At 41.9% G+C, this 23,740-nt stretch overlaps 1 protein-coding gene across 25 annotated transcripts in view; it reads left to right on the top strand.

Annotated features, from left to right (window-relative positions):
• LOC310692376 (poly(rC)-binding protein 3-like) overlaps window positions 1-23,740 on the top strand; it is a 256,230-nt gene that overhangs the window by 158,331 nt on the left and 74,159 nt on the right. For 2 of the 25 annotated variants that reach the window (XM_083473288.1, XM_083473290.1), the window contains exon 1: window positions 9,669-10,039. The exons of 13 other annotated variants lie outside the window; for them this stretch is intronic. The gene's annotated coding sequence lies outside the window, so the exon portion shown is untranslated. Of the gene's footprint in view, window positions 1-9,647; window positions 10,040-10,175; window positions 10,403-23,740 lie in introns of those variants that run through there. 10 more of the 25 variants (XM_083473280.1, XM_083473295.1, XM_083473278.1 and 7 more) reach the window with 10 other exon arrangements.

Below are 23,740 nucleotides of genomic sequence, written 5' to 3'. Positions count from 1 at the left end.
CCCCTTGCACCAATTTATGCATCATCACCACCTCCAAATACTTGCAATGTGATCCTGGGATTGTAGGTTCTTCTCTGCTGTATATACATTCTTCTTTCAAACTATAAATGGATAGGATGAGTGTTTTCACTGACTGGTTGTCAAAGCTTTTTTGGACTTAAAAATATCTTCCAAAGATTAATATTTCACCCAAGGCTCTTCCTTTGCCTTATGCAAATATTTTTGTGACCGTATAACAAATAGTATTTTATTTGTAACTGAAGAAAAACAAAATAAAAATGTATAAATGCACATACAAGCCTCTGATCTCTGGAAAAGAGCTGTTGGTATTATTGAATTATTTTTAGCTTGGTAGCAGTGAATAAATATTATCTAGCTCTTTATACTCGAAACACAGTAATTTTTACATCTGAGTCAACTGACGCAGTCTTACTCCCACTGTCACAGTTAGTCACTTGCTTTGTAAATTCAGTCAGTGCTGCTTATGTAGAGTATTTGCAAAGCTTGTATTTCTTTCTTCTTCTTTTTACAGATAGGAAGGTAATGTAATGGAACCGTAGTTTTTTGGAAACTCTGGAAGGGGAGATCCCCTCCCTCAACATTTGCTGCCTGAACTCATTCACTTTTGCACTAAACTAGGGGCCACATTCGCTTGGTGGAAATCTATCAGAGAGCACATTTCAAAAGAGGATGGGACTAGACACACACGTAATGGCACATTCTTAACACAGAGAAACACACAACAGGACAGTAGGAAAAATGCAGGCCCCCATGACACTTCTCTGCGCTAACAAAAATACAGAGGTGGGAATTGTTGGCATGTCCGTGATGAAAGAAACTTGGATCATTGCTGCTAACTCATCTTGCCTGAATGTGGGCTTCACATAATTACTGTCCTTTCTGTCTTGATGGCCAGTTTTCTTGTAAGAAGCTTTCCACAGAAGCTTCAAGAGCTGCTGCGGTTTGTCTTGGTCACATGTGAAGAGGGAATATGCTCATTCTTCATTCTTGGAGGTCAGAAGACATCTCTCCCGGCAACGTGGAGACATGGAGAGCAGATACCAACTCTGCTTCTCCCCAGTTCTGTGTAGCATGCAAAGCAGCTCTGGCTGTGTCTCTTGTAACTTGATGATTTGTTACTCATTGAATAGATCCACATTATTATTATTATTGTTATCATTTTTTAATTGAGCACTGCTCATGTAACAAAACTGTTCAATTATTGAGTTAATGAGCAGGACAAACTATCCGAAACCAACCTTCCTCTGCAGAAATTCCATTTTTAACTTGCTACAAAGTTCTGTTGTGAAAATATTTTATACCGTTGTGTGTTGCTGCTGAGTCTGCTTCTCTCAGCATAATCAAAACACATGGTTAAGGAGGAGATTGACATGTGGCTTATGAACACTGTAATTAGTTCTCCTTCCTACCTCTAAGCAGTAATTAAATCTGCTACTTCTGCTCTGTTGATTCGTTTTACTTCACTGTTTAATGGCTCAGCTGAGAACATCTTTATCTCTACATCTGAAACATTTTATTCAGACAAAGAAAATAGGATAATCCACTATTTCCCCCAAGAACATGTTAAAGGAAAGAACTGTAATGCAATATGATTTGACAGTGGTGACACTTCTTGCTTATCAAATGAAACATATTAAAGGGATATGTAGTGTTGAAGGCAAATTTTCCACATGTAGGTTTTTTCTAGTGTAGAAGGCAAATTTTCCACATGTGGGTTTTTTCCTCCTAGTTTCTCATGTCAGATTTTGAACCCAAATGCATCTAATTTTGAGCTGCCCTTCAGAGTCATAAATGGAGAGAGTGTTTAGAATAGTAGTAACTATGCAGTATGGAAAGCAGGAAATCTGATTGTTCCAATGACATCACAGATTTCTTTTTTAAATGTTACTTTAAAAAGGGATATCAATGGGCAACAGAAATCTTTATACAGGAACATGTTTCGTTGTTTGGACCATCATCTTCCCTATGAGGAGAAAGGATTTTTATTTTTTTAAAAAAATTAAGATTATAAACAGAACAAAAGTGAAAAGCAGATCATATATGAAAACTTGTCCCTCCTTCTCTAAGTAGCAGAGAGTTTCAGGGGTAACCTTGGACAGGATTGCTTTCCATGTTAGGAGAGTCTGCTGGAGAGTTATCAGTCTGCAAGTTGAACTGAGCCATTTGATGCCAGTCTTGCAAAAGCAACACTGTGCCGCTGTCCAAAGCTTGCTTTCACAATCCCGCTGGAAAAGCCAGACTTCTTTCCCCTTTTCTGGCTTCATTCAAATGTCCACGTTGCTTCCTTCAGCGCCATACAAACCGGTGATGGGCTTCTACTAGCCTGTCTGAGAAGGCAGCCCCTTCCTTGCACAGTCATAGAAACAAAATTTCATTTTGTATTACACGCTGAATATTGAATGCTTTTAAATAATATTTTCAACTTGGAAGAGAACACTTGAGCCAATTTCCTTATAAAGACAATTGATTTTTTTCTGTTTTATTATGAAAAACATTAAAAGTAAGATAGAGATGTAATACAGAAAGAACTACACTGAAAATCCACATAAAAATATAGAAAGGAAAGAAAAAGTTTGTATAATTGTGATGGGATGATGAGCTGCTTGTGCGTAAAATCCAAGTCCCTCAGAGTTTGGTCAAGTCCGCAAACCTCTGTCTGTAACGGCGCACCTTAAGCATGGCTCCGTCAGTCGCTGGCAGATTCCGACAGTGGTTGCTTTCGGAATCGCTTCCAACATAAAAGCTCCTTAACGGAAACACGTCTTCTGGACTCTCTGCGTGACAGTTTCCGGCGAGGAGTGGGTGTCCCTACAGGAGGTCCTGAAACCTCCCCACTGTTTTCGCTGGAAGTGTCTCTGAGCCATCCCTCCTGCTCACTTCCCCTCAGCTCACCTCCTCTCCCCCTGTTGGTTCCCTCTTCAGCTGCTGAGTCTCTCCCAACCTGTGTGAGCCCTTTCACCTCCCTTCCTTCCGATGGCAGTTCCCTGACAATAATCTTCATTGAAAACTTCATATCAATATTAAGGTCTTTTCACTGTGCTTTTTTTTGTTCTAGCTTTATCACTTCATTAACCTGAGAGACCTGCATTTTTGCTTATTTCATAAGTTCCCTGTATTTTATAAATTTATGATGTTTTCATCATTTTGTACACTGCTATTATATTTTTTATGAGTGGGCAGGTTACAAATACTCTCTATAAATACAGAGCCCATTTCAGCCACCCATTTAAGCGCAAAGCCCCCACTTTAAGTCTCTCATCAGCCACACACTTGCCGTTGGCAAGTCGCCATCTCTCATCCTCATCCTTTCTCCCTACCTATGTATATAGTGATGTAATACCTTTCACGCCTGTTTTAAAGATTACTAGGAATACGTACATCAAATGCTTTGAATATTCTGAAGCGCCACGTAAATGAAAAGTATTATTTGTTCAGACAACATATGTTAGGAGGGTATGAGTACTGAGTTAGTACTTATATCTGTTTTTGGGGGTGGTGAACATTTTGTGATTGCCAACGGAACAAGTGTACTTCATAACAGATTTGTGAGATATGTGCTGATGCTTTTAATATTTTCAGACTCATACTAAGACTGAAGATTGTTCTGTGTTTTGCTCCAAGCATTGCCTGACATAGGATCTAAATAGGGAGTTTGTGACTTTCTGATTTTACAGTGGTACCTCGGGTTACATACGCTTCAGGTTACAGACGCTTCAGGTTACAGACTCCGCTAACCCATAAATAGTGCTTCAGGTTAAGAACTTTGCTTCAGGATGAGAACAGAAATCGTGTGGCGGCAGCAGGAGGCCCCATTAGCTAAAGTGGTGCTTCAGGTTAAGAACAGTTTCAGGTTAAGTACGGACCTCCGGAATGAATTAAGTACTTAACCCGAGCTATCACTGTAACTGATAAGCAACTTGCCAATGTTTGGCCATTTCTGTTCGTGAAGCATTACTGAATGAACGTGAGTGGACTCTGTTTTAGAAAATGCACTGAAAGAACTGGCACTCATCATTTGGTGAATCTATTTTACTGTACAAAATGTGAAAGATATTATGCGTTCCTACCTGCCTGGCACCTGTCCATACAGCCTGAAATTTTGCCAAGCCAAAGTCTTGGTGCGTGTACGGCTTTATCCCAATCTTGCAGGGTTTGGAGCTTGTGGGTACCTTCATATGTTTAGCTATGTGCACTAGGGCTTCCTTTGTTCATACATTCATGCTGTACACATGGACACCAGGAGGTGGGGCAACCCAGCATGCAGATTTGGCATGCAAATACTTCTGAATAGGGCTACATTACACTGCAGATCCAAGCTTTTTCTTCATAATAGCTGTTGGTATCTGCCTGCCTTGGGAGACAATGGAGGAGTGCACCTTTGGGAGTGAAGTCAAACCATGGGAGAGTTGCAGCACTTGCTGTGGCTATAGAGACTGATAAGGGAGAGACATGTTTTGCTGCATCTGGGGCAGATGAAGGCATCCAGCAGTGCTGCTGCAGTTGCACCATGACATTTCTTCTCTCTGCGCTCCTCCCAGCAGTCATTTCTCCTCTGGTCTCTAGTGTACATACATGACCTGACTGTCTGTCTCCAGGCACTGCAGTCATCTGCAAGGGAATAGAAGATGGCAGGATTCCCAAGGATGTGCTCTATGAGGAGCTGGCTTCAGGGCTGGCTTCATATGGTGGGGTTGATGTTGCCCAGCCTTCACATCGCGTTTGCAGACATCTTTGTAACACAGAGTTGGCCAGCCAATGGGCTTGTTGCCTGAAGCCAGCTCCTCATAGAACACATCCTTGGGGATCTTGCTGTCTCCCATTCTGTGGACATTACAAGCCAGGAGTACAAACATGCTGCGAATGTGGGCTTGGGAGAGCACATCTTTATCTGAGACTCTGTCCTGCCATGTGATGTCCACAATCTTCCTGATCCAGTGCATGTGGGAGGCATTGAGGCATCAGTCTTGACAGTTACAAGTTGCCCACAACTCACTTCCATAAGGCATCATGCTCAATAGTCTATGGTTAAATCATACATGTTTTTGGTGCTTTATTGGACTTTGGCAAATAATTATTACACAGAAATAGATAACCCCCCCTCAAAAAAACAACCATCTGCTGTTTTTATTTATTTATTTGGTGCTTTATGGGTTGAGCAAGCCACTGCCCCTGGAGGCTTGTAGCCTAAAACAGTGAAAGAGAAGCAAAAGATGAAGTTTAAGGAAATGTAAGGTAAATCAGAGCCGAGGGGAAGGATATCCTGTAGTAAACAGAGGCTGCCTATTTGCTTCCAAGTCCAATGCAAAGCGCTGCTTCTTACTTTTAAATGGGAGGTAAGTTAAATGGGAGGGACGCGGGTGGCGCTGTGGGTAAAACCTCAGCGCCTAGGACTTGCCGATCATCGGGTTGGCGGTTCGAATCCCCGCGGCGGGGTGCACTCCTGTTGCTCGGTCCCAGGGCCTGCCAACCTAGCAGTTCGAAAGCACCCCCGGGTGCAAGTAGATAAATAGGGACCGCTTACTAGCGGGAAGGTAAACGGCGTTTCCGTGTGCTGCGCTGGCTCGCCAGATGCAGCTTGTCACGCTGGCCATGTGACCCCGAAGTGTCTTCGGACAGCGCTGGTTCCCGGCCTCTTAAGAGAGATGGGCACACAACCCCAGAGTCGGACACGACTGGCCCGTACAGGCAGGGGTACCTTTACCTTTTCCATGGTACCTGGTAACTCCTCTGGAGTGCCCACCCCAAAGTGATACAACTAGTTCCAGCATTATAATTACTTCGGCACCAGATTTAAACATTTTTATTTGCCCAGGGATTTCAAGTGGCTATGCTTAGTCTGCATTATGATTTATTTTATTCCTGCCTCTCATTGTTCCTAAATATTTATTATAACCATTGAGGTTGTGTTGTATTGGTATCTTGATGGATACCTGAATTCATATCTGATGCACACCAGCCCTGTATTACAAATATCATAAACAGATAAAACATATGATTATGTAGCTATTGGCACTTGGTTTAGTTGCAGTAGGTATTGGGACTAGGGGATTGTTCCAGTGACTTTTCAGAAAAATTAACAACCAAATAACATATTTTGGGAATGTAGAAAAGAAAGGAGATGGGACAGGGCAGGGCAGGGCAGGACATGAGGGATGGCAAAGGTGTGGTGCCCTAGTTGGGATTAACCACATTATGGGAATGATGAACACACCAGTGTTTTAGTTATCCCAAAAATCCTTTGCAGGAACCAAGGTAAACTGTCACTGACATGTGTGGATGCTGTTCATCTGAAGATTCCTGCTTTTATTTCCCAGCCCAAATGTAGCCAAGTATCTTCTGGCAGCCTGAAACAAGCGATATTGACGTTAAATATAGGTGTTGTCAGAATAGCTGCTGCCTCTTCTTCATTTGACCTCCAGTCAACCTTAAGCTGTGTGGAAACCAACTCAGTCAGGACGTGCCTCATAACCCTCCGCTAACATGCCTTGTTAAAAAGCAAACCTGGCCCTGCCCTGAGCTTGAACCAGGACATTGCCTGTTTCTGCACCAGCTGGCCTTGCTGCAGAGTCCCAGGACTCCGGGTGTGAGAATCCAGCAAGCCCCAAAGAATATCCTTTCTTTTGCCAGTCCCACAGCCCTGAGTGACAAGTCAGGGGAAAGCCTTAGGAAAGTACTTTTTCAAACAACACATAGTTTCAGCTGTGGAATTCATTTCCACACACGGTAGTGATGACCACCATCTTGCGTGGCTTTAAAGGGGTAGGCAAATTCACAATGGCTACCCACCATGATGGCTGTATCCATCCTTCACTGTCGGAGGCATCAGGCCTCTGAATATCGGTTGTAACAGGATGGAGTTCCAAAGAGATGCTCCACCATGCTAAGACCTGGCGATCATACAGATCAGACAGAGTGAAGTTACTGGCTGGGTACATGGGCAGTGAGATGATATTTTAGGTATCCTGGCCCCATGCTGTTTGGGATTTGCACACCAGCACCTTGAATTTCCACCTCTTGAGTTTCCACCGCCCAAGGCAGCTGCTTCACCCCACCTCATGAGCCGGCCAGCTCTGCGGATAACTGTACCAAAAGCAGGGGTGGGCTGTGCTTGCATTTGAAGCTTCATTTCCACCTACCAGTAAAGCAACCAGTCAGCCAGCTTAGCTTATTGCAGTCTATTTGCCTGCTCCATGCCTTGTCCTGATCCCTCCTTTCTTTACCTTTCTGCTGTAAGTCACAGAAGGGCAAGGAGGAAACATCGCTGCAGTTACCTGTCTGCATTTCCCCACCTTTTGTTGCTCAGAGATCATCTCCAAGGGGCAACAAAGTTTCCTTATAATGGAGGGGTTCAGAAGCTTGGACTTGTGTCCTGCGGTGCAGGTGAGAGGCCACGGCCATTGCAGGTGTGTGTATGTATATATTTATTACAGTCAATGACCAGTAGACACAATCGTTGGGATAAGCCTGGAAGTGAGCTCTGCCACCACCCCACAGGAGCCAACTCCTAGGGGCCAAGGTCTCTTCGCCCCCTCTAAAATATTTGAGGCGTCCATCTCCCCCCCCCCAAGTTGATGGGCAGTGCCATTCAAATGGGGTGCTTGTGCTGTGTCATGTGATTGATTATGCAGAGTGGGGCTTACATGCCCCCCATATATTATTCTAGTTGGCACCCCTGCCCACACTCTCTCTGCCTTTATGAGCCCACAATTTTAAAACTCCCCCATCTGTGGCTCATGGGCCCTGGGTCCTGCTGGGGGAAAAACAAAACACTTCTGCCCTAACACTTCCAACACCTGCGTGTCCCCAAACCTCCATATGGGGCCGTCCTGGTGACCCACCCATTTATTTCACCCAATGGCTTATTTCTGGCTCTGGCTGTCTTTGCTGTAGTTGCTGTTTGTTAGGAGCTGGTGCACTGCTGAAACCATTTTCTACAGCTGCCATGCAAATGGCAACGTAGTGTTGGATTTCCCACCTCCCTTGTGGCCCTGCCTGATTTAACAGCACTTTCCCCTATTTATCCCAAGTTGTTGTTTTTTGCTTTCTGCTTGGAAGACTCCAAATGAATTTATTTCATAAAATTTATATACCACTTAATTGTAGAAAAAACCTCAAGGTGGTGGAACATTCGGATATTTTGGCTTCCAAACTCTGAAAACCCAGAAGTAAGTGTTCTGGTTTTTGAACGTTTTTTTGGAAGCTGAACGTCTGATGCAGCTTCCGCTTGAGTGCAGGAAGCTCCTGCAGCCCTTCAGAAGCTGTGCCTTGGTTTTCGAACGGTTTCAGGAGTCAAACTCCCAGAATGGATTCCGTTTGATAACCAAGGTATGACTGTATACTTAGGAACTTGGACTCCACTACTGTTGTAAGTCAGTTCCCCAGGGGTGTGGAGAATGCTGTCTGGTCAGGTGTTAATGGATGAGTTTCACCTGATAAAGCTCAAGGATGTGGGTGAGGTTCTGGGATGGGTGCAGGCAGACCATAGACCCCCGTGGCCGAAAACATGTGGAAGGAAGGGAACCACCGACTGGGCCAAGAATAATTGGAAGAAGGGGTGGTCTCAGTTTGTCTGAAAGTAGCAGAAGAATGACTATTGGCTGGTTGCAAATGTCCCCTTCTGGGTCCTTGAGTCCTTGCCCTCCCTTTAACTAGTTGCTCTTTCTTTGGTGGTGCCCTGAATGCTTCTAGCACTACCCATTATTCCTGTACTTTTAATAATCTGTCCTTCTTATTTTATTTGCGTATTTGAATAATTTTCTTCTTTCATTCTTTCTAGTAATTAGGGAGAGAATACTGGTAGACTATTGTTATAAACAGCCTGCACACTTTAGAGCTATTCCAAAGGTGTGCTTGATGTTTGTCCTGTGTGATGAAATTGCTATTATTATTATTATTTATAAAAAAGGAAAACAAGACTTTTGAAATTCAGCTGTAAAAACACAGGGGTGTCTTTAATATATCACAGAGTGAGCATTTACACCTGGCTGGGAATCTTGCTCCCACTACGGAAACGTGAAATGCCACTCCTGGGAGTGGGAGCAACAAGGTTAACTAGGGATGGATGTGAACAAATGTTGTTACACTTGCTTTGGGCTTTGTTATGATTGGAGGTGCAGGCTGGGGATTAAGCACAGGCTTTGTGGGAAATGTGGGTTTGCTGAGAAGGGATTGCAGAGAGAGAATGAGAGGGACAACCACATACATGAAATGTACATTTTTAAAAAACACCCAAAAATCTCATTCAGATTTTGCGCACACAACAGATCAGCTTTCACAGTGACTCTTGAGAGGGCTCAGTTGCTTCAGGTGTCCTTCATCGCCCATGAGCAGAGAGAAGGTGTCCCTCTGCACTTAAGCCTCTGTGTATCAGTGGCTGGGATGTATTCATTTAGCCAAGAATACAATAACCTTTTAAAAGGACCCTAATTAGTGTGTAATAATCCAGAGTGATATACTTCCGGGAAGGTGACAGCTTCTCTTGTGGAGAGTCTCTTTTCCTTTTCAGACCTCGCCCCCCCCGCCCCGCCCCTTTAATCCCTCTGCAGCCCATGTCCATGTTGAGCTTTTGCAATTCTATTGCATTAGGATGTGACACATTCCAGGCCCTTGACAAGGGCTTTTGTGTAGCAATATTTATAGCAGCTTCTTGTCATTGTAGAGCAAAGGCAATTGCCCTGCCCTCTGGCCCCCTTCTTTAAGCAGATTTTAAGCAGAAGCTCCTCTCATCTAGCACTAATTGAAATGATTGGTGGAGGGGGGAGGGCTGTGCGCTGACTCTGCCTGACTCTGGCTTATCTGCTTGGGGGCTAAACTGGGGGGGGGGAGTGAGGGTGAGAGAATGCAAATCTTTTTGCCTCATTCCAGCAAGGCTCAGGACTAACCGGCCATCTGTCCACTCTTGGAAGAGAAATGACAGAGTCTACGCTCAGCTACAAGTCCAAAGAAAAGAAAAGAAATTGTCCCCAAACTCTGACTGAGAATTTCATATGAGGTACAGTCTCGAAGACTCTCTCATCAGGTCAGTTCGATGTAGCTCTTCAGAGAAACCAAGGGCTGCACCAGCAAAATCTTCAGTGTGTTGTCAAGACTTAAACTGGAGCTAAAAATATGCATTTCCTTTAAGTATTAAGTCTCTAAAATGCAGCTTGCTGGTTTGCCCACATCCATTAGGAATTTCGTCAGTGATGTGTACAGCTTGCTTACTGGCACTGCTGACAGCTGAGCAGCCTCACAGCGAGCAAAGCTTGAAAAGATTTAAAACTAGCAAGTTCCTTGAAGAGTAATTTGGTTTTTATGCACAAGGGGCTTATCCTATGAACAAGCGGGCTGTGTTAAAATATGTATTAGGAGTTGTCATCTGAAATATGTTGGCTTCACTTAGGTGAGTAACCGAGCTTGAATTTCTCATCTGAGGATTTAAAATGCTGTCATATTATTTAGAATTCCTTTTTTCCTTTAATAGGCAGTTGGAAATTTAACAGAAATTCAGAAAAGAAAGAAAGCTTTTTGTAACCTAACATGGAATTGTGAATGCAAATAATTTTGCATGTACTATATGATAGCATTAGAATCAGCACTTAAAGCTGACATGGGAAAAGCCACAAGCCCAGGTAGTTTTACTTTCTGAAGGTAAATGGGCATAATCTCAATGTCTCTTTTTCTTTGTCTTTTTATGAGTTGTTTAAAAATAAACAACCTTCTGGTCTATCAGAATTTGTTGTCAGGAGCCAATACAAATACTAAAGAAGCATCACTGTTTTTTTGGGGGGGTTTGTTGTTGTACAAAATGCAAATATTAAACTAATATAATTTAAATTGCCATAATATTTACATACTGATTTTGTTTTACTGTTTTATATTATTAGCATTCATTTACTTTGGGCTTTTTAAAATGAAACAATGTAGCTTTATTTGTGTATCTAATATTAACAGAATCAGTATAAATATGTCTTAAAAAACAATTTGTAATTAACTTATGATTTTTGTTTTTACTCTGTTTCATCCTCATAATGTTGTAAATATTATTTAAAATACTTGATTTTCTGCCTAATGATGATCAGGGCAGAATAGCTATAATTTTATACATAAACCGCAGTAAAGAAAAGGAACTCTCCTTTTTGATGACTTATATCGCCTTTATTTAAAAACAGTTCAGGAAATTGGTCAAAATTAGAAGGGGGCCTAAATATGAGCAAATATGAGTCAAGCTACAGGGTTGTGAAAGGGTTTTAAAGCAGGCATAGCAGGTGAATTGTACCAGAAAGACAGGACACATTTTCCTCATATCATTATGAAAACATTATCAAAAATATCATTTAGTCTGGATTTATACATTGTGGGGTTTGAGGAGGATTAATTGGAGGAGTGTGAACTATTTTCATTATACTGACAATTCTTCCATAAATGCATTGGTATTTGTCTTTAGCTCTACGTGTTCTAACATAGCAGTAATAAAGCAACAGAATGCATGTTTCGGCTTTTAGTGAAACAACATCCCCATCCCACTGTGTCAAATATTTAAATAACAAAACTCAGTAGTGTCCTTGGTACGTACTATCTTATTATGTGAATGCCACTTTTAGCAACCATTTTTATACCCTCAGTCTAATAATCCCCCTTCCTTTTGTTAGCATCTGATCACTATATGTATATATATATAAAAGTTTAGCTGTGATATTTACTTCAGGTTCTGGCCCATAGATTTAGCTTTGTTTTATACTTAGCTGCTGCAGATATATATATATTTTTTAATGAGTAAAAATTCCTTATAATGAACGGTATGCTATCATACCATTAAGTCTTGCTTGGATATTAAATTGAGTTGTTATCTCCCGTAAAAGCTAATTAGCAGTATCATACACTACACTGGGGTTGACAACTTCAAAAAGTGCATGACAACAGGATTTCAGAGGTCTGGAGCATGCCGAAGGTACAGAGAAATCGCTTCCTAAGCTAGAAGAATAGCAGAAGGAGCTTATAGAAAGCTTCAATCTTTCTGAGATCCTCAAAGTAATAATCAGCTGCGGTGAAGTTGAATAGGTTTTCAGCTGGTTTGTTATTGAAGGTTTGTGGAAGAAAAGTGGGGTCTGCATTATGGAGGTATGATGATAGCTGGAGATACATTGCGGCTTAGTTCTGCGGTTAAGAGTGCTTTGCAGGTGGAAAAGGAGCTTTTTTGGATAGTGGTTTGTGTGTGTGTGGTGTCAGCCAATGCATCAGAATGCAAAAGAGTGCAACAGGATGCTTGCTAACAAAGGAGTCTTTATCAGTTGAAAAGGTGGGAAGAGCTGTGCAAAACTGGTGCACTGAAACCGTTGCAAGAATTTGGGGGCTTCTCAAGATCCCTGCTATCTCTGGCAAAGTAATATAAGACAGAAATTGTGCTCATTGTAACTTCCACTATGAATGCTTTTAATTATTTTTTTTAAAAAGCCAACATTTCACTACTACATTTGGTTTTCTTTACAAAAAAAAAAGGCTGGTGGTAATTTTAACAAATACATGTGCCAAGAAATTTCAAAAGTTGGAAAGTTAATCATGGCATATAACTAAAGAGCCCTGATGCACACAAACCACAGTGGCCTTTATTTTATTTCGTAGAATTTATACACCATTTGATTGTTTAAAAAAACACCTCAAAGCGGTTTACAGAAAAATAAAATGATAAAATTAAAACGAACAACTATAATTTAAAACATTCAAAAAGCAGATTAAAACATGCATTAACATTGTAAATGTCAAGATATCTACTGTTTAATAAGTTATTCTGCAACTGAGCTTTCTTAGGCAAAAGCACATTTTAATTTAGTTGAAGCAGAGGGAAAAAAGAATCAACATATAAGCGAGATGCTAAGGAACAATCACGAGCAGTAGCAAGATGACAATAATGAAGGATGTTTCCTAAATATTTTAAAAGGAACTTAGAGAAGGGAAATCTGCCTGGTTTGCCATCAATTAATAAAATCAACAGGAGATGGGAAAATGGGTCACTTGGGTTTTACTGCTAAGCAGCAAATCCAGAGCAGATAAGATTTAGCTGAGATGTTAAGGTTTATTCAGTGCATTTAGTTAATGAAGTTCTGTGCCTGTATTTTTTAAAAGCATGTGTAGCAAGGCTGGGGAAGGATGGAATGGCCCACCCTGCTGTAATTATTCCTGATTGATACATACTATGTAAGGCTGGATATTTTTAAAAAGCTGAACAAAGGCAACTTCATTTTGTAAAAGATGCCAGCACACATACACAACAGAAATTTTGTATCACTGTCTAGCAAATATCCAGGTAGAAGTACAGAGTATTAGGGGGGTTTTTTAACACTGAAGGCTTTTTAAAAACATGTTTTTATGTTGCTAAAGATAATAGAAAATCAAATAAACAGACAGCAGAATGCAATTCCTGTGAAAAACATCCTCAGGCAAATATGTTACTATTCCACTGTTACTCTATTTTTGGAGAGCAGTCTGTATTGACAGCCGATGCTACCTCAAATTGTTTCAGATTCAGCTACAGTGGTTTCAGCTACACATCTCTGCTCACATAATGATCCCAGTTAGTTCTTGGTGCAAAAGGCAAATTTTATATATATTATTTTTCTTTTGCACCAACAAGAGGATAATTTCTGGATGCCAAGATTGAAATTGGCGGCAGGTACTCTTTGGTGAGAGGACCCCAGCAGAGATTTAAAGTAACAAAACATGCAGCAAAATCTGTGGAAAAGGAGATCCTTAAGATGTGCCCTTTAAAGTGAGTTCCCAAGTTTTCCTCTTCCCTTAACATAGGGAAAGACCACACATTTGGTAAGTTAGACATAGTTTACTTACAAACTTTCCAGTGGTCAGTTTCAACTGCTTTTCCAGACAGTCTTCAGAAAAAATTGCACAGGCAGTAAAACTTGGCTTAGTTGCAAAGTGGTGAAAGTTCCTAAATTATTGGTTTAGGAACTGAAAAGAGGCTTGTGAGAGCCATGCAGAACGGAGCAACCAGCTCAAACCTCTTTAAACACTGAGCTTCTCAGGTAGGCTGTGGAAGAACAATAGGCCTGATTCCCTAGTGAGGGGAAGTGGACGTTGCTAAGCCTGGCAGGACAGCTTACTTACTCTGTGGTATTAGGCCCTTCGTGTGTTATTTAGACTTAAGCATGTTGGTTCTATGAGGCTGGTTATCCCACAGTTCTCTGGTGATCTATGTTTCTAGGGAGCTCTGTGCTCTGTCTATTTGAGCATATCAGCAAGCGCCTGGCTGTTCAGTGATGGGGATCTTTTCCCAGCTGGCGAGCCAGATTCTGACCTGTGGGCCATTTGGATGGGTGGGTGGGGCGTACGTACAGGCATTATACCAGAGCTTTCCGAACTGTGTGTCATGACATGTTAGTGTGTCGGCTGCAGTGTGTAGGTGTGTCATGCAACGCTCCTTGCGCTCCTCCCAGGAAAGGGGAAAGGGGTTCGTTTAACCTCTGGTTTGCTAGTAAAACTGAATTACTGAGTTGCGAATTGATGCATGTCTAAAAAGTGTGTCACCAACATTAAAAGTTTGAAAAGCTCTACATTATGGAACTGTGTAGCTTCACTATGGAACTGTGTAGCTTCAAAGAGGCTTTCTTTCAGCCTGAATCAGCAGTGACTATGTGCCCCCTTGGGGAAACTCCTTAGGGCAGCCAATTCTAGAAAGCCACACTTGCAGAGGAACATTGGCAATCTCATTCTAAGCTTCACATTGTTTCCTTGCAACCACCTGGTTACCTGCCCCTTACCCAATACATCATAGATGACATCAGGTGTGGGGCAGGTGGGGATGATTTGGAGGAAATGACCTCATAGCCAGAATTATGACCCCTACTGACTTTGATTTGGTGCATGTGCTGGAGGCTCCAGACCAGGGGTCAGCAACCTTTTTCAGCTGTGGGCCGGTCCACCGTCCCTCAGACCATGTGGTGGGCTGGACTATATTCTGAAGGGGAAAAAATGAACACATTCCTTTGCCCCACAAATAACCCAAAGCTGCATTTTAAATAAAAGGACACATTCTACTCATGTAAAAACACACTGATTCCTGAACCGACTGTGGACTGGATTAAGAAGGTGACTGGGCCACATCCAGCCCACGGGCCTTAGGTTGCCTACCCCTGCTCTAAACCACAAGTCCACTTACTTTTAATGGTCAGGCTGCATTGCGGCCTGGCCACATCCCACATTGGCGATCCAGTGGCTGGCTGGGGAGGAGTGGAGGCCTGCCCACGGATTGCCCAGTGGCAAGCAGGCTTGGGTCCAGGGGGCGAACCCAACCAGCCAGTGGGTGTCACTTGTGTCCACCCCCAGGGGAATACATTGAGGCTGACTCAGCACTCCTCCTCGGTCTATAATCAGATCTCCCACTCTCTTTTTCATATGCTTCTTCCTTCATGCTAATACCTTGCTATGGACATTGTCAGCTGCCATATTTGGGGCTGGGCAGGAATTTTCCCACTTGATAAATTGGCACCAGCCACTTGGTTTCCACCTACCTTATAGCAGTCAACACAACTTTGTGAGGTTAGGCATTGGGTAAGCCTTAGTTTTGTCTGGGGGGAGGATGTAGCCTCTGCCTGCCCCTCCTGGGTTAAGAGTAGCCCATTAAAGGGATCTGTGAGGAATTGCTTCTGTCCGACACACAGGTGGGCGCTTGGGCCATAGCACTCATCCAACAGGGACCCCTCAGGGATACCCCTATTTGATGTAGGTCATTGCTCCCCCCATTATAACAATCCCGACACTCAGGATGTGGTTTACCCTTAGATTCACTCCCAGCAGATGGGCTGGGGTTAAATAAAGGGCTTCACCTATCCCTACGCCAAACTTTCACATCTGTAACCAGTAAAGCTGTAGCCTATTCAAACCCAAAATCTATATGCTGCTGCCTTGTCTGGTTATTCACTACATAGGGAGTGACTGGGTTACTAGGCCTTGGCACACAATTAGATGATCATAGACAAACAGTCCCTTCTACTCACACACTTCTTCCCTCTTTCATACATTGGAGGGGAAGTGCGAAAGCATCTACATCCACTTCTGACTAAACTGCATTTCTGCATTATGCACAAACTCAGGGAACTGTGTTTTATTCTAACTATCTAGTTAACAAATCAGGACATCAAATGATTGGTTTGATTATGATTTGTTCAAGCTCCACATTGGGCAAAAGTTTTCTGCATTGCAGTGGGGTTGGACTAAATGATCATTGTGGTCCCTTCAAACCCTACAATTCTATTATTCTAAGCTGGATGATATCCCAGAATGCACAAATCTCTGGTTCATAGGCCTCTGTGTAGTGGTTAAGAATCACTGAGGTTTTCCTCATGCTGGTATCCAGATAAGGCCATGGTGACACCTGTGAAAAAGATGAATCACATCTTAGGGATAGAAGTTAAAACTGCCAATAGCATAATACCTTTATGGTTGGGACCACACTTGGAATACTGGGCACAGTTCTGGTTGCCTTGCCTCAAAAGGGCATAATACTCCATCATATCCCACTTACATTTGGTACCAGAAGGCCCAGAGTTCATAAAGTTGTTTAGTGGATTGTGTAGAGAAATTCTAGAACTTAGATCATTCCAGTGAACCTGAATATTGGAAGATTCAGGACAATCAGGACACTCGGCCACATGTCATTTTTTTCCTGGGCAGTGATGCCAACACTATTTTCTGGGCCCAGTACTTTGTATGTTGAGTAAACCTTCTGACCAATCTGCAAAATGTGGCCTAACATTTGCATATGTTTTGTACAGTACCGTATACACCTAAGGCTGTAAAGTGTGAATGTGGCAAACACATGTATCATACAGGTATAGTGTCCTCCTTGTGTTGTTCAGTTGTTTCCATGACACAAAAGGAATTCACATTGGGTGTGGTGGAGGAGTTCAGTTTTAAAAATGCTGGATGTGCCTGTCAGCTGATGTTAAGTAACAACTTGAAGCAACTCCAGGCTGCCACCAAGAAGTATGGATTAATGGGGCCTCTGTGGTGGAGCAATTCTTACTACTGTGTTTTAAACCACATGTGATTATTTCCCATGCAGGTACGGTAATTTAATCTTGCTTTTGGTCCCACTCCCTCAAAGGGCACTTTTGGCTTTTTCTTTAAACTGTCCTGACGGGTGTCTAACTTTCTTGCATTTATAGCAATTAAAGTTTTAAGCCTTAGTTTGTTTCATGACAATGAATAATTGAATCACAAGGTTGGAAGGGACCTTGGTCATCAAGTCTACCTCCCACTAAGTGCAGGATGAATTTGCAGTGCAGGATGCAAAGACACCACTGTGGAATAACTCTTAGCATTAGGAATTCTCCATCTGCTCTACCTTCTGCATTAGAGCCCTTCAGATATTTGAAGGCCTTACAGTATTTTAATCTTCTCTTGGCTATACCTTCAGACTCCCTCAGAAGGTGGTGGACTCGCCTTCTCTGGAGGTTTATAAGCACAGGTTGGATGGTGTGTCATGGATGCTTTAGTTGAGATTCCTGCATTGAAGTTGGACTAGATGACCCGCAGGGTCCTTTCCCCTACAATTCTGTGAACTCTTTCAACCCTTCTTTGTGAGATTTGACATTGGCCCACTTAAGATGTACTGCCCAGTACTGGACAGAATAGACTGGAATGATTCCTTTTTATGCATTCTTCTCTTTATAAAGCCATCACTGCAGATGTTCATGTGGCCTCTGTTGTCTCTTGAATGAGATTCTTCTTGGGTTGCTTTATATTTGGTGCTACTGTAGCTTATCATTATGTATTTGATTTTAGTATTATTACTGAGCTTGTGAATATCGTTGTTAGTTTTTTGGAGGGTATCAATATATTTTTTAATTTTTTTATTAAAATACACTTTTTATTATTTTAAACTTGTTTTGATTTTATATTACAAACTTAGATGATGGCATCTGCCTTGGGAGGGTTTTTTTAATAAGTAAAGAATTAAAGAAATAAGACTGCACTTGCTTTTTCAGCAGCAGCAGCATCACACTGCTGACTCATGCTTAGCTTGTGATCACCCAAAACATTCTAGATGCTTTTCACATGTCCTGCTGCCAAGCTAAGTCACATCCATCCTATACTTGTGCCTTTGATTCTTTGTACCTAACTGCAGGACTTTACATTTATCTTTGTTGACTTTTACCTTGTTGGTTTCAGCCCAGCACTCCAGCCCAACAAAATCCCTTGAATCTTGATTTTGTCTTCTATGGCATTAGCTACACTTCCCATCATTGTGCCATCTGCAAGTTTGATAAGCATCCCCTTTGCTCCTTGATCCAAGTCATTTATGGAAATGATTAACAGTACAGTGCCTGGGATGTTAGTAGGCACCTCCCTTCAAGTTGATTCAGAGCCATTCATGAGCGCTTGAGTATGACTGCTAGACTAGCTGCAGCTCCACCAAACAGTAGCATCATTCAGCCCACATTTTAACATCTTGCCAACAAGGAAATCATGGGAACTTTGGTTTCATCTCAAAACCTTTGCTGAAATCAAAAGACACACATCTACATCATTCCCATGATTTGCAAGATAGATAGATAGATTTATTACGGCCATTGGCCCATATCGACAACAATACATCAGAATTTATCCATAAACAATACAATTTAAACAGTTCCAAGTTAAAACACCCATATAGAACCAATTTTACTTCAGTTAAGTAAACACTATACACAATAAGCTCCCTCTATGTAAACCGCAATTCAGATCCATCAGATTTTGGGGGGTAAGTGTCTTAGTTCTGGCACTTATTGATGGTTCTTAAGTTTAGCTAAGCTGTCAGATGATTTGCAAAACTAACAACTGTGTAAAAAAGGGAATTAAGATCTATCTTCAACTTTGGTTTTGCTAAATATGTTCTTGGTTAGGAATCTAAATCTTAATAATAAAGAGTGGTTGAGTGATTTGGGGTTCATCCACACCTCCATTTGCCCTGCCACTCAGGGGCATAGGAAGGGGGTGCGGGGGGTGAGGTTTGCCCCAGGTGTCATCCCTGAGGGGGGTGACAAAATGGCATGCTGTGGGGGGGCACTTACAGCGGGGCCTGGCCTGCAGCGCCCCTAAGCCACATGTCCCTCCTGGGTCTGATGGGGTGGCTCGGGGCCCCACACTGTCCAAAACAGCAGCGTGGAGCTTGTGTCCTCCATGCGGACTCCGTGGGCAGATCACCCCCCCATGGGTGGATCGCCCCGCCCCTGCCGCTCCGGGTCCTACACCCCTGCTGCCACTTTCCCCTGGGAAAACCAGAGGTTTAGTGCTGAATCAGAACAAACAGATTGCCGTTTATTTCAATTTAGTGCTAAAGAGTGAGTTTTCGGGGGGGGGGAGTGGCAGCGTAAAGGCCAAACTTCTTGGACCCGTGCCTAGACAGGACTGCTCAGACCCATGCCTCCTAGGCACAGGACAAGTGGAAGTGTGGGTTAGCTCTTACTCTCAGCTGCACATGCAGTGGTAGCTCAGAATTAAAGACACTGCAAAACAAATATTGACCAGTGGTATAAAAAAAAAATGGCAATGCGCTCTTTCAGCGCAATTAACACAATAACTAAGGGCAACCAGGGGACAAAAGGTAAAAGATCCATTTGAGAAAATATGGGAAGCATTTATGGACTGGACAAGTGTAGAGGATAATGTCTGCCCCCGCTTCCTATTTACTCTAGACTTTTGAGTTATCTCTTCATCTCAAAACCTTATAACGAAAAATCTTGCAAAGAAAACCCTGTAAAGAAAATGTAATGGAGAAAGAAAGTATTGAGTCTATCAGCTTGTATAGTTGTTGAGCTGCCTTAAGCCTGTTATGTTAATAATTTACCCACTGTTTGATTTATATTTAATTTGTATTTTCAAAACAGTTTAGTAAAGAAAATGATAACAAATTGCAAAAAGAAAGAAAGAAACGAATTAAGGTTCGCTTGGCATGATTTCTGCTTCATAAAACCATGCAGACTCCTACTAAACAATACATTATATTCTAAAAATATTGCTCCTCATTCTATTCTAGAAATTTGCCTGGTATCAGCATCAAGCCAACCAGTCTATAGTTTCCTATGTCTGCCTGCGCCCCTCCCCTTTAAAGATAGAAATAACATTTGCCTGTCGCCAGTCTTCTGACACCTCACCCATTTTCCAAGAAGTCTCAGAGATTACAGTCATCAACACACTGGGATGTAATTCATCTGGCCCTGGCCTGAAGACTTGAACTCATTGAAAGCACCTAAGTGCTCGAAGCATCTCCTAACCTGTCCTGGGTTGTATGTTCATCCTTATACAAATACATTTCAGTAATCTTTTATTGCTTTCAGCCAGTTGTGATACAATAATTCAAGATAAATTTCAGAAATATAAATTTAATACAACCCCCCTTAAAACTGAAACATACATACATAGACATACACACACACACAGAGCATAAAATTCAGCTATATCGACTGAATTCATCAACTTAAAACATCACCATAGAAATTAAATGCCAGTCTGAAATAGTTTTTACTTAGAATCTTGAGGCTGTCTGTGTCAAAGTCAATAGGCAACAACTTTTTTGAAATGGGAGATACCTTGGAAATACCTGATCATCAAAATAATTTTCGAAGTGGTTGGGGACTGGATTGCTTTTGCACAGAGTGGCATGTGCAGGGTCTTCATTTTGTTGCCCTTTATTACATTCACAGATGGATGGGCTTTTAGTGAGTTCAGGGGCAATGACAATCCACCCATATATAGGAGACTTTCCTAATGCAATCAGAATTCCCTCAGGAGCCACGCAATGAAACCATTATGAAAATGGAATTTTGATTTAACTTATGGCCTTCTGTCTCTTCCCTCCGCCAGCGGAGAATGGGCTGCAAATATTCTGTCTCCAATGGATACTAAAAGTCAATACAGCTAAAAGCCCCTAACCATACATGGAGAGGGGAGATAAATAATAAAGTAGCCAGAATAGAATTTCCTTTGGTTACTAATAAAATGCCCCTGTATCCTGGCTGTATATATGTAACTGAGAGCATCATCAAAAATGCATTTAAATATGATTCTCCCTATGAGAATCAGGAGGTATTAGCCAATCATACCTTTTGATGAAATTAGACATGATAATTTGATGCCAAATGAAATGCATTTCCTACTTTTGCTAGCATGATTCCGATTATACAGCTTTCTAAATAATAGTACGTTTAGATTGCTTTGCATAAAAACTAGACCATCCCCTAATCCTCTTTTGCCTGAATTGATTGCACAGATTTCAGTCCTGATCCAAAGGTGAAGCTAAACGTGACAGAAGCAGACCCACGTCTTCAAAACTGGGTTGCCACCAAACACCTATTGAAAGAAGGAGAGTTAATTGCATTTTTTGGGGGGGGGGTGGATAGGAGGTATTTGCTACCATGGCTCCCCTCAGCTGGGCATTTTTCTCTTGGTCAAGTTGTGGCAGGCTCTGAAAAGGTTCAGCCCTCTTTCCACTTGGACACATACCATTTACAGGTATTTGGCAGAAAGCCATGTTTGAGCACACATGTAATAGTCCTTCTCTGAAGCTCAACTACATTGAACTTTCGTTTTGGACAGTAACTATTCTCACCGAAACTATTCATGGTTTAAATGCAGTTTTAATATAGTTTCTTATGTTGGCAATTTAATGAGCTACTAGCTTAATACTATCCTGACTGCAAAGAAATTTGAGGACAGAAATAAGCCCTTTGTCAAGTTTCAGGCTAATTGTTCACATTCTTGCAAAGCATGCCAGCAATGAATATTCCTTGTATGCGCTTTCTGAATATTAAAAATAAAATCACAACTGTCTTGAATTCTCCATTTCCTGCTCTTTCAAGGGCCTTAAAAATTACCTTTCATCTCCTGTTACTTCCATCGTCTAATGTCATTGCACAATTGGTTACATTTGCATAAGCTTTCAGAAACTTTAGGACCTTATGACTTTTATCACTTGGAGCCACTATTTCTCTTTTCCCAAGGAACAAGCAGTCCAAGAAGAAAATAATGAAGTTCCTGTGTCCTGTGTTGCCATGTGGAACTACTGTTCATTATTGCTTGTAATACTGGAGCCTCCTCTCCAGGCAAATATCTCCCGTCACTTGAATAAACATATGTTTTTATACATTATCAAAGTTTAAAATATAAAAGATGTGTAGGTAAGTCAGGGATTGTTGCATCCTGTTCATGCCTTGCAACGAAAGTTAGCAGCAGTTTGGTGGCATGTTTGCTTCATATGTATTTGTATTTAACTGCTAAAATGTCTGAACAGATACATGAAGAATATATCTAAAAATGCTTTGCCAAAGGAAGCCGGGCTAAGTCTGTCTTTGACCATTTTTAGGGCAACTAATGCAAATGACTACTGCAACAGTAAATTGTATGACGATACGGGCTTTTCTTTGATAATTCTCTTTGGTATGAGCATTCAAGCTGGAGCAATAAAGAAAAGTGTCATAATAGATCATGTTGAAAGGACAGCTTTCATGTCACTGTGCTCGAGTAGATTCACAGTAGTCTGTGGCAGTCTGCTCTTTTTCGTTATGGAGACAAGCCTGCCTTTTATTAATTACTCAGTCTCTCAGTAAAAACAGTGGCGTGTGATGTAAAATATCCTGACCAGGACTTTGTATTCATGTTACAATGGATGTCCAAAATTTGGCGAACACTGACTATTTGAGATTAATTACATGGGTGCCTGAAAATAGGCATCTTTGCATGTCTCAGGTATCAGTGATTCCTGACACATATTTAGAAGACCACATTTGCCAGAGTTTCTCAGAGCTTTGAGACATTAAAAAAAATGTCTGGGATTATCAATATACACATGCGGTTGTTAAGAGTCTCCAAATTGTGAGCATGTTCATGCACAGCTCCACTATACACAGTTTCACAGTGAAGCTTTAAAATCGCATCTACACAGGCAACAACCCAGAATGGTGGACTAAGAACCACTTAGCTGCCGTTCCACGTGACTGTCAGGGTGCTGTCAGCGGCTCCCGGCTGGTTGCCCAGGAAAGTATAAAGACAAGGAAAAAGTGCTTTTTAATTTCAATCTCACAAAGAACCCAGCCTCTTGGACAGTGGCGTTGTCCCAAGTGAATCTCCACCCGCTTCTCTCCTACTTCCTCATTCGTCATCATCCTCTCCTCCACGGGTGCTGCTAAGTGCCCTCTGTCTTTGACCTCTTTGTTCTCCTACTTTCAAGGCTCACTGGGTTCTGGGAGATGGAAGGTCTGGAATGCTTTCCGATGATAAAGTGTCAGCCAGGTGTTGCTCTGGCTTTTCCCCTCATCTGCCTCTGAGCTGCGACCTCCCTCAGACCCCTGTTGTAGATCTATACTGTCTTCCTCTTCCTCCTCCCTGGAAGGGTCGGGATGGGGAGGCGGTCTCCACCACTCCTCCACTCCTCCTCTGCCCAGTCCCTGACAGTGACAGAGAGAAGACGACAGGAGGAAGGTCCACTCCACTGGTTCCCCCTCCTCCAACTGTCTCCCTTGATGATAATCCCACCTAGCTATTATAGATATTGTAAGAATTGGCATCTGAACTTGCTTACTTTCATTTTTCTTCTCTAGCCTCTTCTTTCTACAAGGTATATTAGGTTGTACATCATTATTTTAAAATTGCAAACCATGCAGCTATATTGTTGTTTTTATTATTTATGTATGTGAAAGGCCTAATTAGCTTTCGAGTAATAGATTTGGCATAGCTTAATTCTGGCAAATTT

Source organism: Podarcis liolepis, assembly GCF_965112155.1.
Source record: "Podarcis liolepis genome assembly, chromosome: 13".
Taxonomy (NCBI): domain Eukaryota; kingdom Metazoa; phylum Chordata; class Lepidosauria; order Squamata; family Lacertidae; genus Podarcis; species Podarcis liolepis.
Note: the sequence above shows the minus strand (reverse complement) of the source record. Positions and strands in the feature narration are given on the sequence as shown.